The sequence below is a fragment of the Triticum dicoccoides genome, chromosome 7A (genome assembly GCF_002162155.2).
Source record: "Triticum dicoccoides isolate Atlit2015 ecotype Zavitan chromosome 7A, WEW_v2.0, whole genome shotgun sequence".
NCBI lineage: Eukaryota > Viridiplantae > Streptophyta > Magnoliopsida > Poales > Poaceae > Triticum > Triticum dicoccoides.
Window position 1 is genome coordinate 628693925 of NC_041392.1, and position 10685 is coordinate 628704609.

Consider the following 10685-nt stretch of genomic DNA (forward strand, 5'->3'; position numbering starts at 1 on the left):
GAAGGAATGAGGAGCTCACAAGGGCCCTATAGAGGTGCACAGCGGGCTCGGGGAGGGCTCGATGACGGCGGCTTCCGGCGATGGTGACGGCGATGCAGAGGAGGAAAACGACTCGATCCCGACGTGGTGATGGCTCCCGGGTTGAATTTGTTGGCGTAGAGGGCGTAGTAGAGCACTGCGGAGCGGCTGGACACGACGGCTAGGTGTGAGGACGACGATGGCTATGCGTACAACGGATCCATGTCGACGGGGGCGTTCGGGAGTGTGCAAGAAGGTGGATCTGGGGCGAGAGGGGGAGAGTGGGGCGTCTAGGGTTGCCGGGGCGTCGAGGACGGTCTTAACCAGCGAGAGGAGTCGGCGGATGGCCGGCGTGTGGCTGATCCGAGGCACGGACGTCGCACAGGCGTCCACCAAGCCTCCCGTGAACAGGAGGTTGAAGGAGGGAGGTGAGTTGGGCTGGGCCTGCTCATTTTGCTAGATGGGCCAAGTGCCTAGTAGATTAGGTATTATGTTTTCACTTCTTTTTGTTTATTGTTTTTCTTTTTTTATCTACTGTTTTGTATTTAGTTTAGGTACTAAATGATTTTAGTTAAAGTTGAAACTCCTCACATAATTACCTCCTAATATTTTGGGTGTTGTCCAAAAAGTTTGTAGTTATTTGGAAATGTTTGAAATTAAGTTCATATTTTAATGGGCATAATAAGGGATGCTTGTCCACTTTAATTATTTCTAGGGGAAATTTAAAAATCCATTTAATGTTAGTTCCTACATGGTAATTACTTAGTGAATATTTGCAACCCATCGAACATTTTTATTTTATAGTTTGAAGAAATAAGAATTTGGCTTGTTGTTTGAAATTTGAATTTGACTCCAATTTCCTCAAGTGGCAATTTGGCTTAATAAAACATGATGACATGGTATATTAGGGTGTGGTTAGTGTAGCTTAATTACCCGGGCGTCACAATTCTCCTCCACTACAAGAAATCTCGTCCCGATAAGAGGGGGAGTAAGGGGGAAAGATCTGGTTTCGAATTTCTAATGAATCCTCTCGGTCTTGGTTGCTCTTCTCGAAGAGGTCGATCCATTATGTTGATGTCTCCATTTCTCTGCTTCGTGTCATCATGATGAAGTCGGCATCCTTTCTTCGGGAACTCCATCGTACTTATGAAAGAATAAAAGGGGGTTATCCCGGGAAAACGGACCGGCAAGGTCGACTATCTGGTAGCCAACATCGGGGAAGGTGGCGGAAAGTAACTCTCGAACTAAAACTTAAGAAAATGCCCAGAGCAGAGTAAGAAAGTACCATGAGAAGTTTCAAGCGGGTTGGCAAACGTTCGATGCCTGAACAAAGTGTGAAAGGGGTCCAGAGCATCGAGAATAAGTATTGCGTCTGATACCAAAATAGATTGCTAGGAAGATGACCCATGAATTACAAACGAAATCAAACGCGAGACATAACTTTGGCAACATGGGTGTAAAGGAAAGTCAGGTTTCGATCCTGGGACCTGTGGGTTATGGGCCCCCCAGGTGGTTTAAGGTAGGAAGGGCAGTGACGTCTTGCACAATCGTGTAAGCAAGGCATGTCAGAGCATAGCATGTCCGTTATGTTGGCAACAACGTCGGTACCAAGGGCGAGGGACGAAGAGAACCATCTTTCTACTCGTTGAACGAGGCGGACCAATAGGCAAAGTTCTCATCCATCGGTGGTTACCGGAATGTCATCAACAATAGTAACAGGGTCTTGCTGACAGAATTGTACACGAGGTGTTTACATAAGCAGGGAAATATTACTGCTTATATAATATAAATCACAAGAAGGTTTAAACAAACCAATGGAAAGGAAAAGTGATTATCAGGTTTAAACAGAACAATGGAAGGGAAAATGTGTATACACACATATTTCGGGGGTATATCCTTCCCAAGGACAAGCGGAGCATGATATCCATGACAGGATAGAAAGTAGAAAACCATTTAGGCACGGGGGGAGGAATCTCATGATATTACCCATACAACGGTGTTAGGATAAATGATAAAGAAAAATTAGCATTGTGCTTCAAATGCTCTTATTGAAAATCGGATTACCACATACATGCTTCGAGATAGCATTGACATGGTCTTCAAGCAAAGTTCAGACTTTGGATACAGGAAGGATCCATCAGGAACAACTTGTAGAATAAGTCTTACAATTTCCTCATGGAAGAATGGATATCCTTGCTAATAAGGAAACTATAATAGCAGGTCATCCAGCCAGGTGTGCTGGGCATGCCATCACCTTACCGGGTCATAAAAGACCAGTGTTATAACTCTTGGAAAAATGTTCCAACCATCATATCTGACCGAGATTCAGATCTGATTGGTGTCAGGATAACTCAGACTCAGGATGCCTGAGAAGAAAAGGTGCAAAACAAATTTGACGAGACGACATTGTAAGATTCTCGGGAAACTTATTATGGAAGCAAGTTCCGAAACAAAAGCTCATCATTAAACCAAGGAAGGGATAAGGAGGTAGTTGATGAACTCAGCGACAATTCATCGAGATCTCCAAAAGATGGATTTCTACAATTATGTGAACAAGGAGATAACATTTGTCAGATCAATGATATAATGAGGTATGCTCGAGGAAAACATATCGATTAAACATTGGTTGATAGGTGCGCCCGAAATATGGGCATAGGTAGCCTGAGCAATTGTTAGAATGGTGATCCAATAACCGATAGTCTAAGAATGGACTATCGATCATTAACTTCAAAGCATTAGGGTTGCTTGAATTACAGAATCCAAGCAGCATCGTTCACTTGTTGATATTCCCGGTTGGTCAATACGGGGACCGAGAAGAATGGTGATGGTGAGAAGTATCACTATACCAAGAATTTTTAAGAGGTGGTGAAAATATCATGACATTCTTGACATAAAAGATGATAATACTCCAAGGTAAAGAACAAATGCTGGATATATAGCAAGGAACTCAAGGTATAACACAGAACACGAACAATTTTGTGTTGAATGGAAGGCAAAAAAATGATCGATGGTAAAACAAATCATCGAGAGCAAGGATGGTATTTCTCATCATGAACTCAATTGATATCCTGGAAGAGCTCTGAATGCCAATGATGATCACGACACATTTGTCGAGAGATTTCATGAAGATGTAATCAATTGGCGATGACATCAACTCAAAGGAATGATGAAGCGAAAGGATATTGGAACCACGGGTATGACACAAATTCAAAACCAAGCTTGCTGCTCAAGGTGAAATGGTATTATGGGGAAGATCGACGTAAGCTTAGCTCATCATAGAAAGTGGTGCCCTGGGAATAAGGACCAGGTAGCACAGTTTAAGCTTTAACATGACGATAATGATGTAGCCAATCGGTTGGGAATGACATCAGCGAGTACAACTCGCAGGTAATAAGGATTACAAAGAGTAGTTGAACTGTACAACGGACTCGATTCAGTTATCGGTGTTTCGAGTGACAAACAACTCAAAACCCGGAGAAAATTGGAATCATCGAGAAATAATAGTTGATGAAGAACTCACAAGAAGTTATGTAGTTCGGTGATATTCTCGAGATACCAGAGTGTAATACTCGACGGTAGAGAAGAGTAGACGGTGGACACGTGAAATGATCTGCAGAAGAAAAGTACTTCATCTTGTCTGAGAAATGGAATCACAGGAGAACAATCATGGTCGGAACCACGGTTGCAAAGGATCAATTCACCGATACCGGAAGATATTATATCAAGGAAATAGTTATTATTACAAGAAGCTTTCATGATAGGATCTACATCGTGTCCATGGGCATGAACACAAAGTTCAAGGTCGACTCCCACTTCTTTAATGCATAACTTTTCATTCACTTCTCGCCTTCAACGAAGTTGTGGTGTTGAAATTTTATCTGACATAACACCGGTAGAGTATGACCCGTAGTAGTTTCCGGGTTCACACAGATTAGAAAAAGGCATATGCCCAACCCATCAGGGCCTCTTAGGAACATATACCACAAGCTTCAGGGGTAAATAACACAAGCTCGAAAGCAGAGCATGGTTGACAAAGCAGAGGATACAATTTACCAAAGGCATTATGTATCCGAGAAAAGACTCACAAAGTTATAGAATATGAAGGACGATGTCGGATGAAATCCAACAATGGATCGGGTGATCCACAACGGAGCTCATGTGAGTATCGGTACTCAATCAAAGGAAGAAAGAATGCACGGGCATCATATTATAAAACATCTGAATGATCCGATGCTTAGATAACAAAGGAATTATGATTTCCAAAACAAAGGATCAGAAGCAGACGCTCTGATCAAGGATAAATAAGCTGGATAGACCAGAGGCACAATTGACGACAAATAGTTTAGTCGAGAACCAGCTCATGTTCAAAATGACGTCTGAGCCGGAAAGATAATTTAGAAGGGTCGATTGATGATTGCGTGCATTCGCACTCATGTTGAATCAATATGATCAAAATGACGGTGCCTAAGGATACTAACAAATATTGCCAGACATATGGAAAGCATCCATAATGTAAGCAGGCAAGTATTGCTGAGCAATAAGCTACTAAGGATTTTTTTGATCGAATAGTATTTCGAAGACCATTGTGAAACACATGAACAATTGGGGGATGAGCGGATACTCGATAAGGGCTAGAAATTATTCGTAGGGTTATTCATGTGGCAAAGAACTGTAAGGCAGTAGGCATAAAATATTCTCGGAACAATAGAGAGGATTTCAGCGTATCTTGCAATAACAAGATCAACTGGGAATAAAAGTAAGAACGGCAAGTGTATGTATTTATCCATAGGGATATTTCATTGGTAGGGAATTGCAAAAGCAACGGGCACCAAGTTTCAAAAGAGTATCGGAGAGTAACTTCGAAATCTTCTGGTGCAGCCGGCGATCATCTGGACTGAAGGGGCTCTCCGGGAGAAAGTGTTTTCGAGAACCTAAAGTTAGATTTTTAGAAAATCATTTAACCCGAATAAAAGAGAGATTAGAATCCCAGAGTATAGACGAGGAATAAAATATCCTAATGCCACCTAATGGCGACGTGGGACCGTAAGGCACACAGCCATGTTAGTAAAAGTTTTTGAAATGTCTAGACTCAACTTCGGCCAAGAAGTGTGGAAGGGGGTTTCCTACAGGCAGCCGGCTCTGATACCAACTTGTGACGCCCCCGATTTAATCGTACACTAATCATACACGCAAACGTGTATGATCAAGATCAGGGACTCACGGGAAGATATCACAACACAACTCTACAAATAAAATAAGTGATGCAAGCATCATATTACAAGCCAGGGGCCTCGAGGGCTCGAATACAAGAGCTCGATCATAGACGAGTCAGCGGAAGCAACAATATCTGAGTACAGACATAAGTTAAACAAGTTTGCCTTAAGAAGGCTAGCACAAACTGGGATACAGATCGAAAGAGGCGCATGCCTCCTGCCTGGGATCCTCCTAAACTACTCCTGGTCGCCGTCAGCGGGCTGCACGTAGTAATAGGCACCTCCCGAGTAGTAGTAGTAGTCGTCATCGACAGTGGCATCTGGCTCCTGGGCTCCATCGTCTGATTGCAGTAATCGGATATAGGAAAGGGGAAAAGGGGAAGAAAAGCAACCGTGAGTACTCATCCAAAGTACTCGCAAGCAAGGAGCTACACTACATATATATGGATTGGTATCAAATGGAATAAGGGTATCATATGTGGACTGAACTACAGAATGCCAGAATAAGAAGGGGATAGCTAGTCCTTTCGAAGACTACGCTTCTGGTAACCTCCATCTTGCAGCAGGAGAAGAGAGTAGATGGTAAGTTCACCAAGTATCATCGCATAGCATAATCCTAACCGATGATCCTCCCTTCGCCGCCCTGTGAGAGAGCGATCACCGGTTGTATCTGGTACTTGGAAGGGTGTGTTTTATTAAGTATCCGGTTCTAGTTTTCATAAGGTCAAGGTACAACTCCGGGTCGTCCTTTTACCGAGGGACACGGCTATTCGAATAGATCAACTTCCCTCCAAGGGTGCACCACATAACCCAACACGCTCGATCCCATTTGGCCGAACACACTTTCCTGGGTCATGCCCGGCCTCGGAAGATCAACACGTCGCAGCCCTATCTAGGCACAATAGAGAGGTCAGCACGCCGGTCTAAATCCTATGGCGCAGGGGTCTGGGCCCATCGCCCATTGCACACCTGCATGTTGCGAGGTCGGCCGGAAGCAGACCTAGCCTAGCAGGCGTTCCAGTCCAATCCGGCGCGCGCCGCTCAGTCGCTGACGTCACGAAGGCTTCGGCTGATACCAGGACGTCAAGTGCCCATAACTGTCCCCGCGTAGATGGTTAGTGCGTATAGGCCAGTGGCCAGACTCAGATCAAATACCAAGATCTCGTTAAACATGTTAAGTATCCGTGAACGCCGACCAGGGCCAGGCCCACCTCTCTCCTAGGTGGTCTCAACCTGCCCTGTCACTCCGCCACAAAGTAACAGTCGAGGGCCGTCGGGAACCCTGGCCCGCCTCTACCGGGATGGAGCCACCTGCCCCTTCAGCCCCCAACTCTGAACAGTACCACAGGTAATGTAACAGTGCAAAGTATATAGTATATGCCCGTGATCACCTCCCGAAGTGATCACGGCCCAGTAGTATAGCATGGCAGACGGACAAGAGTGTAGGGCCACTGATGATAATCTAGCATCCTATACTAAGCATTAGGATTGCAGGTAAAGGTAACAACAATAGTAGCAAGGACAGGCTATGCATCAGGATAGGATTAACGGAAAGCAGTAACATGTTACACTACTATAATGCAAGCAGTATAGAGAAGAGTAGGTGATATCTGGTGATCAAGGGGGGGGGCTTGCCTGGTTGCTCAGACAAGGAGGGATCGTCAACACTGTAGTCAATCGGGGTACCAGCAGCAGCGTCAGTCTCGTAGTCTACCGGAGAGAAGAGGGGGAAGAAACAATGAATACAATGCAAACAGATGCATAACGATGCATAACAAAACAAGTAGCGGTGCCAGGTGTGCCCTAACGCAGTAGGTGGGTGATACCAGCGAAGAGGGGAAACATCCGGGAAAGTATCCCCGGTGTTTTTGCGTTTTCGGACAGATGAACCGGAGGGGGAAAGTTGCGAGTTCGATATATTAGGGATGTGTGGCGGATGAACGGGCTACGTAACCGGATCCGTCTCGTCGTTCTGAGCAACTTCCATGTATAAAGTTCTTTCATCCGAGCTATGGTTTATTTTCTATGATTTTTCGAAGTTTAAACAATATTATGAAATTCCTGAAAATTGGTTAAGTCTGAGGATTGTTCAGGTTTTTTTTCAAACTCCACTTGGCTGTTTTCCGAAGGCTATAACTACTGTTATGTAGTTCTAATGAAGACACTACATATAAGTGTTTTACTCTACATCAACAGTACTACAAGGCCATGCCATTAGACGGCCTGAACAGCTCCTCTAACAGGTCCATTTACAGCTCTGAAGTAGTTAAGACAGTAAATCTGTTTTTCAGTTCTCTCTCTTAACAGAACATAGACTTTTGTCATTTTTATAGGAATTAATCCATGCCGTGTTTGAATTTGGTTCAATGGAGTAACTTGGAGCTTGTCAAGCATACTTTCTAGTCATATTTTCTTTAGCTTTTTTAACAGTTGTTTAACCACTGTTTAGGGGCTATCTAGAGGGTTAGTCATTGTAGATTTATAAAAGCTAGCTAGCCGCTACAGTAACTGAATGTTACTATAGCAGCGTTGCACTAGTAGCAGCAGCATTACGGCAAGCAGCGACGCTCGGAGCGGCGATGCAGCAAGAGCAGCAGTTTGGCAGGAGCAGCGGTAAGCAGCCGCAGCAACAGCAAGCAGGTAGCATCGGGTGCGCGCGGCGCATGCGGGCAGCGTGAGGGGCAGCAACCAGTATGCAGGAGCGGCAGCCGTGTAGTGCATCAGAGGGCGGCGGTGACAGCGGCAGGACGAGCAGCGTCAGCAAGCGGTGACCCGAGGCTAGGCGAACGGGGGCGGCCAGAGCAGCAGCAGGACGTGGATCCGGTGAGCGCGGCCGTAGGCGCGGGCATGGCCGGCGCGGGTGCGCGACAGTGAGGCCAGGGCGCGGCGCGTGCACAAGCAGGCAGCGTAGGGACGCGACCAGGGGCGCGCGGTGAGGGAGCCGAGCTCCCGTCCATGGCGGCCGATGCATAGGGCGACACGACGATGCTACGACGGTGGACCCGATGGGGAAAATGGGGGGACAGGAAGGAATGAGGAGCTCACAGGGACCCTGTAGAGGTGCACAGCGGGCTCGGGGAGGGCTCGATGACGGCGGCTTCCAGCGACGGTGACGGCGATGCAGAGGAGGAAAACGACTCGATCCCGACGTGGTGATGGCTCCCGGGTTGAATTCGTTGGCGTAGAGGGCGTAGTAGAGCACTGCGGAGCGGCTGGACACGACGGCTAGGTGTGAGGACGACGGTGGCTATGCGTACAACGGATCCATGTCGACGGGGGCGTTCGGGAGTGTGCAGGAAGGTGGATCTGGGGCGAGAGGGGGAGAGTGGGGCGTCTAGGGTTGCCGGGGGCGTCGAGGACGGTCTTAACCAGCGAGAGGAGTCGGCGGATGGCCGGCGTGTGGCTGATCCGAGGCACGAACGTCGCACAGGCGTCCACCAAGCCTCCCGTGAACAGGAGGTTGAAGGAGGGATGTGAGTCGGGCTGGGCCTGCTCATTTTGCTAGATGGGCCAAGTGCCCAGTAGATTAGGTATTATGTTTTCACTTCTTTTTGTTTATTGTTTTTCTTTTTTTATCTGCTGTTTTGTATTTAGTTTAGGTACTAAATGATTTTAGTTAAAGTTGAAACTCCTCACATAATTACCTCCTAATATTTTGGGCGTTGTCCAAAAAGTTTGTAGTTATTTGGAAATGTTTGAAATTAAGTTCATATTTTAATGGGCATAATAAGGGATGCTTGTTCACTTTAATTATTTCTAGGGGAAATTTAAAAATCCATTTAATTTTAGTTCGTACATGGTAATTACTTAGTGAATATTTGCAACCCATCGAACATTTTTATTTTATAGTTTGAAGAAATAAGAATTTGACTTGTTGTTTGAAATTTGAATTTGACTCCGATTTCCTCAAGTGGCAATTTGGCTTAATAAAACATGATGACATGGTATATTAGGGTGTGGTTAGTGTAGCTTAATTACCCGGGCGTCACACCTCAATCTCCCTTCGCTCCTGGGACCAGCCGTGCGCGCGCTGCTCTCCAGCTGTGCCGCTGCGTCGCCACACGCGGGGTACGGCTCCCTGCAATGCTTATCGCCCCCGCCATGTGTCCCCGTGACCGGGGGCGCGCCTGCACCTCCCGGAGGCTGGCCGGCGCTTGCCAGCCACGCACAGCACAGTCAGGGCCGGTCCTGAGATTTTGGGGGCCCGAGGCGAAACTAAAACTAAGGGGCCCTTAATATATATTGTTTCGACGGGTCTATAGGCCTATTGATATGATCATCATAGCAATTATAGTAGATACAAGCGTATATATATATTATCAACAAACATTACAGTAAATTTTCCAAAAAAATTAATAATAATTCCGAAATCAGTATTGATATGAAATTGTTTATACACACAATGTTGAAATAAAGAAATTTTGCATCAAAAGTACTCCCTCCTTTCCTAAATAAAAGTCCTTTTAGAGATTCAAATAGAGACTACATATGAAGCAAAATGAGTGAATCTACACTCTAAAATATTTCTATATAGATAAGTATGTAGTCCGGATTAAAATCGCAAAAGATTTATATTTAGAAACGTAGGAGTATGACAAACAAACAATGCATCATGTTGATAAAGATAATTACTTAATTATCTATTAACGTATAAGGAATAATGAATGATAGTTTGACCAATGATTAAAATCGTCAGAGAAAGGAAAACGCAGCAACCAAATTTACAACAAAATTTTAGCCTAAATCAGCACGACCAAATTTACAACAAAATTTTACCCTAAATCAGCACGATCTCCCGTGATCTTGGCCTAAATGTCAATCGCGGAGAAATTTTCATGCAGGATTGCGCTGCAATCTTGGCCATGTCGCCCGCCATAAAAAATCATGAATATGATATTACCTTAGATCGGTTGAATCGTTGTCGATAATTGTCTGATCGGGTGCTCGGCATTGACGCGGCATGTATATGCGTCTGGAGCAAGCGCTTGGCTATGTGATGATCACGTGTGTGTTGGCCTGCTGGGTGATTCCCGTGATGGTGTTGGTGGAGTAGAGCACTAGAGATGGAAGAGCGGAGTTCAGCCATGAAACGGCAACTCCGTTTAGAGCTCGCAATCGCGGCTGGGATACTCGAAGACTTTAAGCCTCGATCTGATCTGAGAATGAAATTAGGGAAACTCTTTTAAAAATAGATGTGAATTAGGATACTTCTTTTAAGGAAGGGAATTATAGGAAGCTTGAACAGGCATCACGCGATCAACTCGTACGACCCTACAACAACTACAAGGAGTTCGACCTATACATGGGCCCTGACTGAATGAGTAGGATATGTGCATGCGTGTGGGCTACCGAGCTGCATGTCGTGACTGCTTGCCCAGCCCAGGGCCAACGCGTAGCTGCGAAACTGCTGCATATCTGCCGATCTTTAGGTCGGTAGGCTGCCACGTACGTACC